Source organism: Barbus barbus, assembly GCF_936440315.1.
Source record: "Barbus barbus genome assembly, chromosome: 49".
Taxonomy (NCBI): Eukaryota; Metazoa; Chordata; class Actinopteri; order Cypriniformes; family Cyprinidae; genus Barbus; species Barbus barbus.
In genome coordinates this window covers 4,703,133-4,721,901 of record NC_136727.1, presented here as the reverse complement: position 1 = coordinate 4,721,901, position 18,769 = coordinate 4,703,133, and the positions used below count along the sequence as shown (strand labels likewise).

The 18,769-nt window shown below is 37.5% G+C and overlaps 1 pseudogene across 1 annotated transcript; it reads left to right on the top strand.

Annotated features, from left to right (window-relative positions):
- The first annotated feature begins 562 nt into the window (after nt 1-562).
- LOC306867883 (nischarin-like) lies at nt 563-15,323 on the top strand (annotated as a pseudogene). The gene is made up of 21 exons (XR_013786121.1): nt 563-787; nt 1,252-1,335; nt 1,421-1,603; nt 2,911-2,959; nt 3,740-3,903; nt 4,077-4,172; nt 4,249-4,344; nt 4,533-4,685; nt 4,786-4,854; nt 4,960-5,145; nt 5,224-5,352; nt 5,533-5,646; nt 6,980-7,094; nt 8,379-8,497; nt 8,587-8,639; nt 9,123-10,431; nt 11,115-11,291; nt 11,938-12,077; nt 12,265-12,390; nt 13,708-13,869; nt 13,975-15,323. The product of XR_013786121.1 is annotated as a nischarin-like (transcript).
- Nucleotides 15,324-18,769: the final 3,446 nt, after the last annotated feature.

The following is an 18,769-nucleotide window of genomic DNA, read 5'->3' as shown; positions in this document are numbered from 1 at the left end:
CATCTCAGTGATTGAAGACACCTCTGAACAAATTTCACCTTCAAATGAACTGCTAATTCTAGAGATTCACTCACAGATATGCAATATTGGATAATTTTCCTGAATAAATAAATGACAAAGAAAATATTTTTGTTTAATTTGTTTGATTGAGTTCTCTTTGTCTACTTTCAGAAATCTGATGATGTTTTGGGTCATAAATGCAGAAATATAGAAAATTCTAAAGGGTTCACAAACTTTCAAGCAGCCCATATATATATATATATATATATATATATATATATATATATATATATATATATATATATAGCCTATATATTGAAAGATTAGACCATTACATGAAATATCAGTGGGTACTTCATAAAGTAAATTGGGTAATCTCACGGAATCTAGATCACTGAAGTGATAGTGTTGATATCTATATATATATATATATTTTTTTTTTTTTTTTTTTTTTTGTTATAGTTGATATCTATAATTATTTTTTTTGGTATAGTTGATATCTATAATTTAAGTTCTGCTGACGATATAATTGATCGAGTAGTAAGATCCGCGTGCGGTAGGAGGCGATAAAGCTCGCCGCGGTGCGTCAGAAATATGAGAAGGCGGTGCTTCGCTCCGTTAAACCACAACAAAGATGGAGGCGCTACATGACAGCTAGGTTTGCATTTCTCATGGCGACGCGCTCAAAAATCGCGCTGAAGTGAAGATGGACGCGCCGCATCTACCGGAGACGAGCGCGGAGAAACGCGTCCGTATCGTCGGATCCGAGCTTGTGGAGAATTACACGGTCAGTTTGATGTGGTTCATTTCAGTGCATATTCGTGATACCAGTTTTTGAATAAATTGATGAAAATGAGTTATATTGTTAGTTTTGGTGGTTAAACTATATTTAGTTGATTAATAGATCAGTTGTGTAACCTTTCAGATAAAGTAGACAAGTGTGTTGCATTATAGCCAACGTTTGTTAATAAAACATAAGGGAATTATGTATCAATGTTTAAAGGAATCCCGTGTTTAATTGTTAATAAGTAATAATAATAATAATAAAATACAGCGACAAAGGCCACTTTAATTATTTGCATGCTTATTTGCATAATGGATAATATTAGTTATATTGTTTTATGGAGTGTATGATAAAGTGGAGAGTTGGTTTGCAGAGATTAAGTTACCCATTAATGAGCAATATTAGTGAATATCCATATTAATTATGAAAAACAAATGTAAAGATATAAACAAATATGCATTTTTCAGGTTTACATCATAGAGGTGAATGTTGGAGATGACAGTTGGACCGTGAAGCATCGATACAGCGACTTTCACGATCTGCATGAAAAAGTGAGATCAGACAACAGATATTGACATTTTGTTCATGGTTCAGAGCGAGTGACTGATAAAACTGATGAAATGTTGTTGACTTCAGCTCACAGTGGAGAGGAAGATCGATAAACATCTGTTGCCGCCCAAGAAGATCATCGGCAAAAACTCCAAAAGCCTCGTGGAGAAGCGACAAAAGGAGTTGGAGGTTTATCTCCAAACGCTCCTGAGCAGATTCCCTGCATCGACCCCCAAAGTCCTGTCTAACTTCTTACTCTTTCACTTATATGTAAGTTTTGATGTGCTTTGTGTTTGATAAGAAGCAGAAGATTGTAAACAGAAGATTTATATCTGTCACATGCTGGTTAAATGTTAACCGGAGTTTGTGTGTAATTCATCCAAAGAAGTTGCATGCAATTCTTGCTCTGTTGCTTGCTTTCTTTGCATTGCATTCTCTCATCTCAGCCGTATAAATGGTTCTAGGAACAGCAGGGCGATGTTTTTGCGCTGACAGTAGTGGCATTGATATTGATCTCTGAAAGGCATTTGTATGAATATGCATATGACCGGACTGAGTAGTTTTGGAGAGCTGAAGTGCTTTATGTTTATGCATTTGTCCTTGATTAGCTTTCTTTGTTGAATTTGTGCACATCAACATGCATTAGAGCTCAGAATACGTAGAAAGAAAAACAGGATATCATGAGGAAATCAGGGTTATTTCTGGTGAGATCTTTCAGGAAATGAGTTGAAGAAGCACCAGGAGTAGTTCAACCAAAAATAAAGATTTGCAGAAAATGTCCAGATTTAGATGAGTTTGTTCCTTCCTCGGAACAGATTTGGGGGAATTTAGCATTGCATCTCTTGAAGCTCACCTATGGATGTGAATGGGTGCCGTCAGAATGAGAGCTGATTAAAAAAAAATTCAACATGTAATCCACACCACATCAGAAAAGCTGCATGTTTGTATGAAACAAATCCATCGAGACGTTTTTCATTTCAAACATTGCTTCTGTCCAAAATCTGAGTCCTCTATCCATAATATTGCTTTCTCGAGTGAAAAAGTTGTCTTGTCTGAATCAAGAGAGAAATATGCACAGACGAAGCACTGTTTGCAAGCCTAAACAGTCTTAAACAAATATGTCATGTGGATTATCGTGTTGTTTTTATCAGCTGTTTGGACTCTCATTCTGACGGCACCCATTCACTGCAGAGGAACCATTGGTAATCAAGTGATGCAATGCTCAATTTCTCCAAATCTGTTCTGATGTGAAAATAAAATCATCTGCAACTTGGATGGCCTCAGGGTGTATACATTTTTGGGTGAACAGTTCCTTTAGACAGGATGTCATGAGGAAATCAGAGTGAGTTCTGCATTCCCCCGATACAATCTTTCAGGAAATGAGTTGACGAAGCACATGCAGATCATTAAACTCATTCCAGTTACGTTGCTGTTTTAGCTGGTGCCGTTTTTGCAGTTTAGTCAATGATGAAGGCCACTGATTATAATTTGTGAACGTTTAAAATGAGCAAATGTAATAGTTGAATAAGGTTTGTTGTGAGAGTTTCCGTCTTTGACTTGAACTTCATTATTTTCAGGAAATCAATGGAATTGTTGCTGCCCTGGCTGAAGAGCTCTTTCATAAGGGTCTGTTGTTATTCATTCCTTGTTGTTATATGCTTGAAACATTTAATGTATTGGCTGAATAACAATGAAATGGGCAGTATTATAAATTTATACTATTATAATAATGCTCCAAATGAAACTTACGCATGCTTAAAGTGAAATCAGACATCAAATATTTTATTGTAGAAAAGGTTTATAACTTATAAAAAAATATTCACATTGCACTCACAATGATATGTTATAAAAAATTATGCAGTCCGATTATAAAATAACCCTAGATGCATTTTCTACAGTCCCCATGTTGAAATATTGACATGTACATCATTTTTAATTGGCATAATACATAATATGAGCAGTTTTACACTATTTAAGTTTGAGATTGGTAAGATTTTGCAATGTTTTTTAAGAAATCAAACAAAGGCTGCATCGTTTCTATTGAAACTACTTAAAAATGTAATTCACTCCTGTGATGCAAAGCTGAATTTTCAGCATCATTACAGTCTTCAGTGTCACATGATCCTTCAGAAATCATCCAAATAAGCTGATTTGCTGCTCAAGAAACATTTCTTATTATCAGTGCTGAAAATGGCTTATAAATGCATCATTACATTTATTAACATGATTCTTTAATGAACAAAAAATGCAAAAAAAACTATTTTGTAGCATTATAAATGTCTTTACTTTTAATCAGTTTAATACGTCCTCATTCAGATATTTCTGTATATCTTTATTTCTGTAATAAAATCAGTTTTGAATGACATTAAGATCTCTAAGATGTAGTAGTTCTGTCTTTTCCTCTAGGTGAGCGGTTGTTGGCTGTAGGCGAGGTGTTTCTCCTCAGGCCGCTCCAGTTGTACGCCGTCACACAGCAGCTGAAACTCGCCAAGCCAACCTGTGCCAACGGAGATGCCAAAGCCGACCTCGGACCCATCCTGGACTTCACCTGCCACCTCAAGTACCTCAAGGTTTGAGTCTGTCACTTTACTAAAAGTCATGAAATGCTAGTGCCAATATCAGTTTATGTATAAACTGGTTCACTGTTGGTATCTCAACTTTTAGATTCTCTATTGAAAATATAGTAGTAGAAATAGAAAAAAGTTGAGAACTCTCATGTTTTAACCGGTGTTGAAACACTCAGATCCCTGGAATGAAAGCAGCGGTGGGGACGAGTAACATCGAGGAGAAGAACCTCCCGTTTGACCTGTCCATCTTTAAATCGCTGCTTCAGATCGAGGTGAAGAGACTCACGGTTTGTGTTTTGTGAGGGTCCGTGGAGGGCAAAGTCTCTAAAACTGAATGTTCATTCTCAGATCAGTGATAGTGATGCCGGACAGATCAAAGGTCTGCCTTCCCTCAAGCCGACACTGTCCACACTCAGCATCCATCTCTCCGCCAGCAGCATGAAAGTACGCCATCTCACTTTGTTCGAAAATAACAGGTTTTTGAATCTCCAGAAATAAAAACTGATGGTTTTAGGGTCTGTTAAAAGGTTGCAATGTTTTAGTTTTTGCAAGTAAAAATTCTTGAAACTTCTAAACCATTTCATTAGTGCTGCAAGTCATTCGAATGACTATGTACGCTACGTCTTCAATAGGAAATCTTAGTTCCTGAAGCGTCCGAATTTGAGCAGTGGGAACCTGAGGGTGTTGATACGGAATGTCCTGTGACGGCGATCATTCCCAAGTGGAAGATGCTCACTACTTTGGACATGAGCCGAAACTTCATACGCTGCATAGATGAGTCTGTGGTGAGCCACAGTTGTAGATTACATGAAACACATACCAGTTTTCATTTATCTTTCCTTGTTGATTTTAAAAGTTGAGCTTTTCCTGATCTTTTTGGTACAGAAACTGATTCCTGAAGTCGAATTCCTTGATCTCAGCCATAATGAATTGTCTCTAGTGGAAAACCTTCAGGTGTGTTGTCTCTAGATAATTTCATAATATTATTTTTAAAGTGCAAAGAAGGTTTGACGTGTAGTTTGAGTGAATTTTCATGATTTCTTATTATTTTCACTGCAGCATTTGTACAACCTGGTTCATCTGGATCTGTCCTTCAACAAACTCACGGTGCTGGAGGGCGTTCACACTAAACTGGGGAATGTCAAGAGTTTGAATCTGTCTGGGAATCAGCTGGAGACACTTTCCGGCCTCAGTAAACTTTACTCATTGGTTAACTTGGATTTAAGCAGGAACAGATTAGCACAGGTAGTTTATTACAGTGTTTGCTTAGGCATTGTTTTCTTGATTCCAACGTAATTCTCTGTCTTCTGTTTTTTTTTGTAGCTGGATGAAATTAAATACATTGGCACTCTTCCCTGTCTGGAGAAACTGTCTCTGGCTGGTAACCCCATGTGCATCATCCCAGATTACAGGACTAAAGTTTTGGCCCAGTTCTGCGACCGGGCCTCTGAGGTATAGAGCTTTTCATCCAGGGTTAGGACTGTTTACTGCGCAGTTTTGCAATATTATTACACCGAGAAGAAAAAAAGAGTGCCAAATTATTCAATTTATTTGATAATTTTTTTTCAGACATTTTTCTGGATTTGTTTCTAATTGATATATATAAAAGTATAATTCATGTTTGTCATGCAGGTGTGTTTGGATGGGGCAACCACCACAGAAAAAGAGCTCGACACAGTGGAGGTGCTAAAAGCCATTCAGAAAGCAAAAGAAGCCAAAGACCGAATGGCAAACAATGAGAAAAAGGTATTTTGAGGATTTTATATTTGTTCTTATTTTTTTAAATATAAATGAAATGGATAATTTTGTTCTTCTTATTATTATTACAATATCATAACAACATTATTACTATGAACATTTATTATTCATTTTTGCTATTAACATAAATTATTATTTGTCTGTTTTGTTTTTGCTTAGAAGGAATTAAAGAAAAAAAATGACGTAAAGTCGGTTGACAATGGAAACAAATTTACGTAAAAGCCCTGCTGAATGAAAAGTTATGTAAGAGGTTCTAATTCAGTCTGTTTTGTCTGGCAGGTAAATGGTTTTCTGAGTAATGTGATTACATTTGTGATGTATTTATAGTGTTTTAAAGGAGTGTGCTGATGGCTTTCTTTGAATTCATTGTGACGGTTTTTTTAGGTGCGAATCGACCTAAACCTTGATATCCAGACATGAGAAATCAACAAAAAGATGATTCCTTGTCTGGCTTTATATGCTCACATTGATGCATTGGCGTGTCAGCATCTATTACATAACACAAATTTTCCAGTGCCGTCAAAGACACGAGTTGTGGCGCCTCCTCCTGGTCAGACTCTGATTGTGACTGGATATCATCTACACTTCACAAGTCTGCAGTCATGCTTTGTTAAATAAATATTAACTTAAAATATGCATATGCTATTGTAATTTTATTGTATATCTTTAACATTGCAGTGCACTCATGACTCTGAATTTCCATAATTACTATGACAGAAAAATACTTGCTACATCAATTGAGCTGTTCAGTTTTGAGTCTAAGGATTTTTATTTATTTATTGGTCATTTAAATAGTTTTAAAATTAAAATTTTTTTTTTCAATTTAATTTTACAATCAAGAAAGCATATCTGGCAGAATCATCTATAATAATAAATGGCTCCAAATATAAAAAAAATGGCAGTGAAGCTTTGAACTGTTATGGGGGGAAAAAGTGCTAAAAGTCTGCGCTTTTATTAAATTAGACAGAAAAATTATAGTTATGGTAATAACACGCATGTACTAACATCGTGTCCTAACCAGGCATGATGTTTTGGGCATCAAGTAAGCGAAATATATCAATAAATCCACAGCCAATCAGCAGTAAATATGTGATGTTTTTTATGGAGCACGATTTGGACCAATTAAATTTCAGTGTGGGTGGAAAAACTGATTAAACATGGCGATTTATGGCTCATCGCTCTGGTTTGGACATGTTATAATATTTTAAATGAACATTAAGACGTTTACGATCCCTCACACCCTTTACACTGACCTCCAGGGGTCTTGAATTAGTCACACTGTGTTTTTGGCTAAAGAGGAGCCTGATGTTATCGTTGTCAGGTGAGTGACGTCCCAGGACAGGTCGCAGGCGTGCCACAGTCCTCTTCGTCCTCTCTTGTCACAGCGCCCTCCTCTTCCTCCCCCTCTCTGTCTCGTTCCACCTGCTCCAGTCAAGGTAATCATGTATGTATCGCGCTGCTGGGACGAGGGGGGGACACAAATGGAAAATTAAAAGTGAAGTGTGTTGTTTCAAACACTCCCATCTGTCACTGGTTGAATAAACAAATAGTCTCGGCTAAACTCGTGTCTGCATATTAAGATGGGAGAGGAGAAAGTATTATCAAAAAATAAAAAATACACACTTCACCTTTAAAATAAAAAAAGGCATGTCATGATTACATAATTAGCATGCTCTCTGTGTTGCCATCATGTGACTTTCTTTATGATTGTAAATGAATAATCAGAGAGTATTGAATCCTTTTCTTATGACAATCTGAAGCTATTGAATTTTTATTCCTTACAAAAAGACTTTTTCTTTGCACCAGTGATCTCTAAATCTCATTTCATTTACATTTCTGTACTCCTGCATATTGACTTATTGCAGCTCTGCCGCTCGTAATTGCGTTTCAGAGATTTGGTGCGTCCGTTTCTGCATTGCAGATAAAATAAATTTCATCAGCATTCCTCAATGATTTTTCTCATATCCTTGCTTTGAATGAGTATAATGGGCATCCATTTCTTTCCTTTGCCGTGTCAAACTAGCTTAAACGTTGAATTTTGTGGTGGTTAATTTTCATGTGGTGCTCTAATAGCGATTGGTCCTGATTTATAAAACATTTGATCTCCATATTTGTCTCTTGAGTGTTAGTTACTAAGCAAAAGCCTCGGGTACTTTGATAGACTTTACGTTTTTGCAAACAGCATCTAAATATTCAGTGTTATGCACTCCTAAAAATGTAATTTTAAATAGTGGTTCTCAAATATTAATGGAATATTATTATACTCAATTGTAATCGTAATAATTTATACATCAGTTCGTAATCTATACAGTCCATTACATTTATATATAAAACAGAATGCACACATTACATGGGATTGTATAGTGTTTAAGAGTGTAATTAATATACACACATATGCATGGGGGGGGGGGGGGGGGATGTAGTGTTTGACTCCAAACTTATTTTATTTTTAACTGCCAAAACCTTGATTCAACATGCATTCAATATGTGGTCTGAAGTCTAATAAGCTGCTGCCAGGTGTTGTCTGTCAGTCTCTTGACATCATCCTGACATTTGCATTGTTACTATATCACCCAACATGGATACAGTATATATTGCCTGAACAAACAAATCAGATCATCACCATCCATTTTCATCATCACCGCATCGAATTGTGCTGCGTGAACTAAACTTTAGTAACTAAAGAATGCCTTTTTGCTTTCCGTCTATCTCCCTTTCAGAAATAACTACTTGTAAAGAAAAAGCTTTTATTACCAAAGAGATATTAACTCCTGTGAATTCTACACTTACCCAGAGATGCTATGATGTTTACAGCTCAACCTGTGATGTCATTCCGCAGGTTGGTTTGTATTATAGCACAATTAATTAATTAGTATTTTAGTTTCAGCAACAAACAAGAACACAGCACTGGTCCTTTTTTTTTTGCAGGTGGAAACTCAAATTGATTCCAGTTTGTCTTCGGAGGTCACCTTTGAAAGCAGGTTAGTTCTTATATTCTTGTGTTTTGTTTCTGCCGAAACATACTTGTATCTAATAAATGTGGTTGCAATGAGTTGACCAAGCTGTTTTGTCTGTTTATATCCTTAAAGGGATAGTTCACCCAAAAATAAAAATTCTTTCATCATTTACTCACCCTCAATTAGCTCCAAACCTGTATGAATGTCTTTGTTCTGCGGAACACAAAGGAAGAACAAAGACATTCATACAGGTTTGGAACTACTTGAGGGTGAGTAAATGATGACAGAATTTTCATTTTTGGGTGAATTATCCCTTTAAGTAGAGTACATTTTTGGCCTTATAACGTTTGATTGACTAAGGTAGTAAAAAAAATGTAGTTACTAAACCATTAAACTTCAAGTCTTTGAAGAGTAAGTACAGGTGGTGTTGAAGTGCTAAAAGGATGAACAGTTATGGTTTCGTTTAAGATTCCAAAGCTAAACCAAAAACGTTTCATTCCTCTTTAGCCCCTGTTGCTGTGAAGAGTGGAAACCTTGGACCTCAACTCTTTTAAATCTATTTGTACCTCCTTCTTTACTATCCTACACTACCACCAACCAGGAGTTTTTACCAACCAGCTTTCTGCTCACATCAGCCAGGCTAATAGAGAAGAATCAACTCCGATACCTTGCAAAACCATGTCTCTTGAGGTCACAGACCAAGGCAGTCCTCAGTCTGGAGATGGGTACTTTGAGATGACAATAGATGACACCAACGACATCATGGGTTGTTCCTTCTCATCTACCATTCTGGAAAAGATGCCAGATGATGCGAAGAAGGAATCTGCAATTGAAAATGTAAAAATGGTGGTTTGGTCTCTTTGCATCAGTGTTGGAGAAGGTTTGAGTCAGCGGCCATCTTGTTTGGTGGCAACGGACCGCTTGCTTGTGGTTCTCCACACAAGGTCAGAAGAACCAGTGAGTAACTTGGAAGAACTAATGGAGAACCTTGAGACAGACTTGGTTGTGCCACCAACATTGAGACCTTTCAGTTTGATATTCCAGAGGTTTGTTTCTCCTTGAAGGTTAAGTCAAACAATACGCGATGGTTCTTTTTCTCAGGCGCCCAAAGTCTGAAGGAGATGCACTCTTGCATTGTTCCACATGTGGACCAAACTGATGAGCAAGTTTTGAATTCCTCTAACACTCAAGTGTTTATCCGACAGTTTCTGAAATCTTGGGACTTTGAGGAGAGTGAGGGCAGCATTAAAGGTGGACACTTGATCCATTTCCTTGATCTAGACTCATCTACCTCCGACAAGAAAGTTGCAAACAACCCACAGTTTCCAAAGAACTCAGCAACCTTGGATGTATTATCCCAAATCAGCCAGTTTGAAAGCGGTCAGAACCAAACCTCCAATCCCATGATTCTATTCCTGACCTCTCGGCACCTCTGCATTCTCAAGGTAGACTTTGTCACTCTGGCGTCCCGGGACCCTTCAGAAGCAAGTGCGATGCAGAGCTGCTCCAAAGTAACCCGTATCCCATTCTCATTCACGCTTCTCGACCCAAAGCAGTGCTGTTCGTGTAGGGCTGTCTCAAACTCTCGGCGCTTCTACGATGAGTATGTTGTAGAACTGATGACGGGTCACGAATGCCTGACTGTTGTTTTTGCCCTTCCACAAGACAAGTTCACATTCCTGAGAGAGTTCACACAGCTTCGGTCCAATCTGAGGGAAATTAAGACCATCGCTCTCCAGCACACCAAGAAAGGACACTTGAAAGTGCACATTTGTCCCACTCCTGCTACGGCCACGGAAAGAATGCCTACCAGCAGGTAATGGGGCTCATTCATTTATTTTCAAAGATATGTATAGATGCCATTTTAGCTCCAGTCCTAAGCTGTAGACTGGAATGTATCTGAAATGTTTTAGGTTCAAACCTCGCAAAGGCTGTCAGCATTTGTGCCTTTTAACAAGACACTTTCACAAAGAATATACTGGACTACATGTGGCTACAGTAGCTTTCTACTGGCAATAACTTCAGTGTCCACCAGTTGGGGTTGGGAATTGGCACCATCATATTGTATCAATTGCAGCTATAGCTGTTAGCATGATAATTGTCAATAAATCTTAACCAGAAGTGCGTTGGACTAGACAAGAAATCCTTGATTTTAAGATTTTACTATATCCCTAACCAATCTATCAATTCACCCTTCGCCGGGAGTTTGACTGGCAGGTGATCTGACCAATCATAACTCAGAATCTTCCATTTTGTTTGACAAACAAACCAGGCCTGCGTTTCCTAAAAGCATCGTAATCCTACATTAATCTTAGCTCCATTGGTTTCAATTGGTCTGCGATGTACCTACTTAAGCTTACAATGCTTTTGGATCTGCTAAATGACTACTCATTTTTCCTAAGGCAGCATTTGTTAATTAGCAAAACCTTAATGGTTCTTCTTAGCTGTTTTCACAGTAGATATAACTGCACTGTTTTTTTTTTTGTTTTTTTTCCACAGCGTCCCTCAGGAGGCGCCAAGGCCCCATCTGACCCTGTCTCTGCTGTATCCAGCCAAATCCCTCATTCAGCAACTGATGGAGGACAACCAATGTCCCTCACACCTCTCGCTTTCCTCCTCATCTCGTCTCTCAAGGGAGACTAGCTCGTTCACTTCTTCCACGACAATATTGCAGAGGCAAGTCTTTCGCACATTTTGTAGATTTAGATCCTACGAGGAAATTTCCTGGATGGTTGTGCTGTAGAATGTTCCCTACGGAAGCAATCTCTTGGGTTTTTCCTGTGGTTCTGTTGTTGTCGTCACACTGTATATTCCTTGATTTGTCCTTCCGGTCAACCCCTCTCTTCCTGTGTGCGCTCTTGGCTCCTTTGCATTTGTTTATTTACTTTGACTGTGTTACATTTGGCCAGCTGCCTTGTTTTCAATATGACTATCTGAACCTCTTTCCACTCATTCCTATTCAATCAGTGTCTGGTTTTTACAGGATATCCTAGACTGAATTTAAACTGTAAACAAACACACCTAACATTTGAAGTCTGTAACATGATCAGTAACCCTCACTAGAATCATTAATGCTCTACACTCAATTTGAGGTGTTTACAGAGTATGTGGCTGTTTTCCTGGACATGTCCTGTATTCTTCAAAACAATAAATTGCTTGGTTCAAGGTATCCTTCATGTTCATAGCACAAAATGCATGGAGGATACAATTCTGACCCTACATTTGAGCAATTGTAATCCTTGGCTAAGCAAACACTCATAAATAAACTGCAGTATTATGCAATGAAGAGACGGAAAACTTTTATCTAACCGTTTACATGCAGATGGAGAATGAGGAGCTGAAACACATCCTGTGGACGTCGGTGCTCTTCTACAGATCCCCTGATGTGGAGATGAGCGCCTGTGTCCTGCTGTGTCTACTTCATCCTGGACGATACGGCATCCTCACTCACCAACCAATCAAGTGGGCAAAAATTTACTTAACATTTGCAGTGACAATTTTATTCTAATCTGATCTTCAGCCATATTCAGTTTTGTTCATTTGATATACTAATTTATATTTTATATTAACATTTGCTATTCTATATTCTGTTCTAGTTAACAGTCTAGATAGAATTAAAATCGATTCATTAAATTGATTGATCTTTCAGTGATGTGGACCTGGCACCCGTCTGAGCACAAGGACACTGATTTCCTCTTCTCCTTCTGCTTCACCCTAAAACTAAAAGACCTGCAGAGCGTCAATGTGGGCTTGTTCGATCAGTACTTCAGAGTGAGTTTGTTTTGATCACTTCTGGTCAAATTTTCCATCCAAAATGAGTCAAAGATATATGTGATTGGATGACATATTTATTAGGCTGACACCAATTGTAATCATCATTTTAAAGGATTAGTTCACTTCCAGAATAAATTTTTTCTAAAATTTGAACTAATGAACTAATCCTTTAAACAAAAGGACTGCCAATATATAATATACACAGTGGTGGCCAAAATGATTAGAACACTAGTATTTTCAGCAGCTGAAAAATGGTTTTAAGTCTAAATCTTTTGCTGTACTGTGTCTGTAAGAAATATCAATTTACATTTCCAAACATTTATTTTGCAATTAATTGTAATAATCCAGTGAGATTTTTGTCTGGCACAGCCAGTGCTCCACACAGAGATCTGATCTGATCATCATCCAGTCTGTCTGGAATGATATAAAGAAACAGAACAAACTGAGACCGACTCAATCCAGAAAAGCTATGATAACGTCTCCAAGATGCTTCAAGAATCCTACCTGCAAAGCTGCAAATTGTTAACAGTTTTTGGCACTTGTGTAAAAAATGCTGTAAAATGAGGATGCTGTTCAAAATAATGTCATAAATAGATTTTCTTTATCAATTAACTTCTATTAACTAAATTAATTCATCATTTGGTGTGACCACCCTTTGCGATTAAAGAAGCATTTGCACTAGGTACACTTGAGCACAGTTTTTCAGGTAGCTTTGCAGGTAGGATTCTTGAAGCATCTTGGAGACGTTGTCATAGCTTTTCTGGATTGAGTCTGTCTCGGTTTGTTCTGTTTCTTTATATCATTCCAGACAGACTGGATGATGATCAGATCAGATCTCTGTGTGGAGCACTGGCTGTGTCAGACAAAAATCTCACTGGATTATAACAAATAATGGCAAAATGAATTTTTGGAAATGTAAACTGATATTTCTTACTGACACACTACAGCAAAAGATGGAAATAACTATCATCAGCAAAAAATGGTTTTAAGACAAATTCAAGTGTTCTAATAATTTTGGCCACCACTGTGTATAAGTGCATGCTGTTTAAATTTTCACAAGTCCATCCATTGGCTGGTTTGTTTTGTGTGAAAGCTCCATGAATTCAACTCTGGAACTAAATAGCATTTCATTGTGCTGCTTCTCTCTGGAGAAAATGTGAGATCACATCTTTGGCATTTGTTCGCACCAGACCATTTTGTGCATGTTTGGTTATACAACCCAAAACAGTTTCCAGTTTTAACTTCTTCTCTGAATTGATTGATTGCTGCAATGAAACTGAGATTGAAAACACTTAAAGTTTAACCTTTCTCTTCAAAGGGCCCTCGGCTGATCACATCATTTCCTGTCTGACCCGTGATGGTTACGGCACACATCGGTTCCTGCAGCAGCTGATGATGGTTTTGTCCTTGCTGGAGAAAGTTCCCTCTCCTGAACCTTCTGAGCTGGATTTCTACTCGCAGTTTGGAAACAAAACCACAGGTTTGACTACTTGCATTGTGAATATTCAATATATCGCTCATGCTTACCTGGATGTTTAGCAAACAATTTTTGATGTTAAACTAGTTGTACGTCCTCTTAAATCAGGTAAAATGGAGAACTACGAACTGGTCCATTCCAGCAAAGTGAAGTTTGTATATCCAAGCGAGGAAGAGATTGGAGACCTCACTTTCATTGTAGCGGAGAGGAAGACCCCTCAGGCACCATCTCACTCCTTCGAAATCCTTTTGTACATACTGGTATTCCAGGTCCACGTCGTTCCAGGCCAGACTGCTCAAAACCAGACTGTCCTACAACCCAAGACTCTTATACTCACCAGCACGGACGTCTTCCTCCTAGATGAAGACCACATCAGCTACCCGCTACCCAAATTTGCAAAAGAGCCTCCGCAAAGAGACAAGTACCGCCTCACGGATGCCCGACGAATACGCGACCTGGACTGTGTTCTAATGGGCTACCAGACTTACCCACAAGCCCTCACGCTGGTGTTCGATGACGTCCCTGGACCGGATCTTTTGTGCCACCTTACCATGGACCATTTTGCGGAGAGTGATGGGAGGGGTGACAGGACACAAGGGGTCGGAGGAGCCGAGGGGGAAGTGCAATGGTGTATTTTCGTACCGGGAGCGGACAGCAGAGAGCGGCTAATATCGCTCTTGGCTCGCCAGTGGGAGATGTTGTGTAGCCGAGAACTGCCGATTGAGCTAACAGGCTGAAGTAGGAAAAAAAAATGACAATTTGCAGTATTCACCTACACAGTATGATGAACATTTCTTTTTACGAACGTTTTTTTACAGTTTTGACACAATGCATCCTGGGAAGCTGTATTGTAGAGTCCACACGAGTGTAATATATATATATATATAATTTTGTCTCAGGCTTCAAACTTTGCTTTTCAGACATATTTATTGTGTTCAATCGGCTGTGCATCATCAAATGTGAAACGTCGGTTATACAGTTTTGTGCAGTTCAGTATTATTTTAAGTAATTTTGTGTTCTGTGGCAACAAAATGATTTTCAGATGGCTTTTAATGAATGGAAAAAGATTATATGTGTGTGTGTATATACTGTATGTGTATTAGTCTTTTGTTTTTTTTGTTTTTAAATCTAAATGCGGTTTTAACATTTTATTTCAATTTTAGAAAATATTCCCGAGACTAATCTGTGCATTTATTTGTACAGATATTCAAACGGAAGACCACCGAGCACATGTTAACAGAGCGCTTTTAACTTCATGAGATTATTCACCACGGGAATTCAGACTGATTATCCACTTTGAATTTTTTTAAATAAATGTGAGTAAATGTAAATGCTTTTTTAAAATCTTCATTTAATGTCTGTATCTGTAGAGAGGTATATATTCAGGCTGTGAATACAAAAATTGTTTTTGTTTGTCATGTGTTTGTAAAAAATTTTTTTAAAATATAATATCTGTTAAAATAATATTTCTTTGTTGTCCTGTCAAGAACAAATTTTACATCCATAAACACACACACAGTTAGGTCCATATATATTTGGACACAGGCACAATTTTTTTTTTTTTTTTAGCTGTCTAAAACATTCAAGTTACAGTTATATAATGAATATGGCTTAAAGGGTTACTCCACCCCAAAATGAAAATTTTGCCATTAATCACTTACCCCATGTCGTTCCAAACCCATAAAAGCTTCGTTCGTCTTCGGAACATGATTTAAGATATTTTGGATGAAAACCAGGAGGCTTGTGACTGTCCCATTGACTGCCAAGTAAATAACACTGTCAAGTGTTTCATAAAAGTATGAAAGACATCGTCAGAATAGTGGAACTGCCATCAGTGGTTCAATCTGACTGTTATGAAGAGACGAGAATACTTTTTGTACACAAAGAAAATAAAAATAACGACTTTTATTCAAATTTCAAATAAGGATGATATCTCAAAAATTGAGCTTTCAGTAAGATTTTGTTTGGGCGCAGCACCAAATTTTCCCCATTAGATGCCAGAAAAACTCTGCTGGTGCACACAATGGTTGGATTTGTGATTTACAGTAGAGTTTTTTTTTTATTTTTTTTATGACACAAACAAACCACACTCTGACATCCATACCAACACACCCACACAATTATAGCTGCATTATTTATCCAGTTGCCTCTATAATATGCAGAAGCAGAAAACATGAATTTTTACTTTATAGACCAAACCTGAAAAAATGGCACCATCTGGTAAACAAATTGTAAAAAAAATTAAATTTTAAAGCCTTGCCAACAGACTGAAAGCGTATAAACAAAAATTGCATAACTTTACAATTAAATGTCACTGCGATTAAAAATACCAGTTTTAATGGGTTTCAATGGGGACATTTTTGTCCTTAAGGTCCTGAGAGGAACAATTTTTGTACCTAGTGCAAAATAGATTTATTCAAGGAAATGGGGGCGAAATGGTAAAATTCCAATAAAAATACACTCCTGTGCCACAATTTATGCAGATGGCAATAACACAGGCAAAATTATCAAAAAAACAAAACTGAAAAGGACACAAATGTCCAAAAGGTTGCACAAGGGTTAATTTAGGAAGAACAATCATAGTCCTCTGAATTTCTCGGATATCTTCAACACCTCGCTGAGCCAGGCAGTCGTCCCCACGTCTCAAATCCACAACAATCATACCGGTGCGGTACCAAAGAAATCACCTGTGTCCTGTCTAAATGACTACCGTCCCATAGCACTGACTCCAATCATGATGAAGTGCTTTGAGAGGCTAGTCATGCATAACATCAAAACCAGGCTCCCCAACACACTCCTATTTCAACCGACGCAGCTTTTGTAGTCTTTACGGTAGTGGTAACTGGCAGACTCCGGTCCGAATTCGTGAAGGCTTTTGACATAATGAAATAAATAAATACCAAACGCTAATTTAATGAATCAAATTTATATTAAGCACGTCAAGGTCAGCTCTAGAGCCATTTGGTGCAGTCGTGCGTGCAGTGATGAGAGCAAAGAGCGGACAGATGAAACTCTGAGTGAAAAACGATGGAATTTTAAAAAATTAGGAAAGTTGACGGGGTCCTTAAAAAGTCTTAAATGGTACAAGAAAGTCTTAATTATGATTTCAGGAGGTCTTAAATGTGGGGACTGAATGACAAGAATTGCGATTAAACTTAAAAAGGTTATTAATTCAATAAATATGAGCGCTGCACGTTTCAGATTCAGCTGCTGCGCTGCTTTGTGGAGTCTGTCTCTTGGGCTTGTGTACTGCCATTCCGCTGGAAGAGAATGATTGACTCTGTCAATAGTGTCTCTATTTAGCAGAAAGACAATAGCAGGAACTCTCAAAGTCTCAAACTGATGACACAGCAGTGCTGCAGGGTGAATGCAGCTGTTTTTTTTTGCTAACTATATAGAACGTCTGCTTTCCAATTTCTATCTACTGTAATCTAACTGAATTTAGCCATTTTTTTCCAACAGCTGCATTAAAAATAAATTTTTTACAAAGAACACTTTTCTTCATGGTAAAAAGGAGATGTAAAAGTTCATGATTCTTCAAACTTCATTTTATCATTCCTGTAGCTCAAATGATAGAGCAATGTGCTAACGACTTCAAGGTTCGACTCCCACAGAAAATGCCAACTGATAAAATAGTTTAGATAAATGTGCTACTAAATGTGTGAATGTCACTCTTTAAAAATCTTTTTTTTTTTTTTTTTTACAAATTTCTTTTTTAATAAGAAGTGAACCACAACTCTAACTCTAGTGGTGCTGGCACTATTTATGTGACCCTTTGAAATAAAAAAAATGTGCTAATTCTCAGTGTTCCATTTTCAAATTCTGCTGAAACCTGCAGTCTTGTCAGCTGACAGACATGGACTTCCCAAACCATCACTGAGGCAATGCGGTAGAGGAAATCTGGTGATTTTCCTATCAGGAAAAGATGTTTTTCTCACCCTTTCTCTTGCTTGAAGCTGCTGTGTGGTCACATCAAACCTCTCTCGCTCAGTGGCAAGCTGTTCAACATGCAAATCCTTGAAAATACATGAGTGACATGATCTGAAGAGATTTTTCTGGAGATGTTAGAAATCGAGATGTCCTGTTGTGTGCATTGACTGGAGATAGTGGCCGGTCTCAAGAGAGGCAGTTCTGTTTGTGTTGCATGTTTATCTGTTGAATTTTCAGGATTTTTTACCAGCTTTGGGGAAGCAGACATGTCTTATCTTCTCATTTTAGGACTCATGGTACTGTGGATTTCACACATTCAGGTACGTTGCATGAAAACTGTTTGCTTACGTGTTTAGGTAACTTTTTACATGATTTGTTAAACGTTTTTTTGGACATGTACTGTGGTAATACCAAGGTATTCATTGAAAGACCATGAAAATACTATACTATGTGAATATGGACTAAAAAGTACTACGGTATTCCCATTATAAGTACAGCCATGGTGTCCAAAACAAATCAATGCAGCCATGGTACCATGTCTACTTTTTAGTATTTTTTTGTGATTAATCACTGCACCATGGTACTATTGACCCATTACACTTTTGTAAGTGTGGTATCATTTTTAATTAATAATACTTTTTTGGACATGCACTATGATAATAGCATTTTATAATATGTAAATGCCGTGCAAAAAGTGGTGGTACCATGGTACATTGCTGATATCAGATGGTAATGGTACTTTGATTTATACTATAGTTATTTACCATGATAGATAATATGACAGATACATTCAGGAAAGTTGCATGAAAAGAGGTTGTTTACGTCTTTAAGTCAGTATTTAAATGATTTATTATTCAAATATTTTTATTAATTTTCATTATTATACAACAATCTCAGCTACACAAACATATACAACATTCTACTTAAGTAAAAAAAAAAAAAAGGGGGGGAGGGAGACATACCAGGGTCAGAT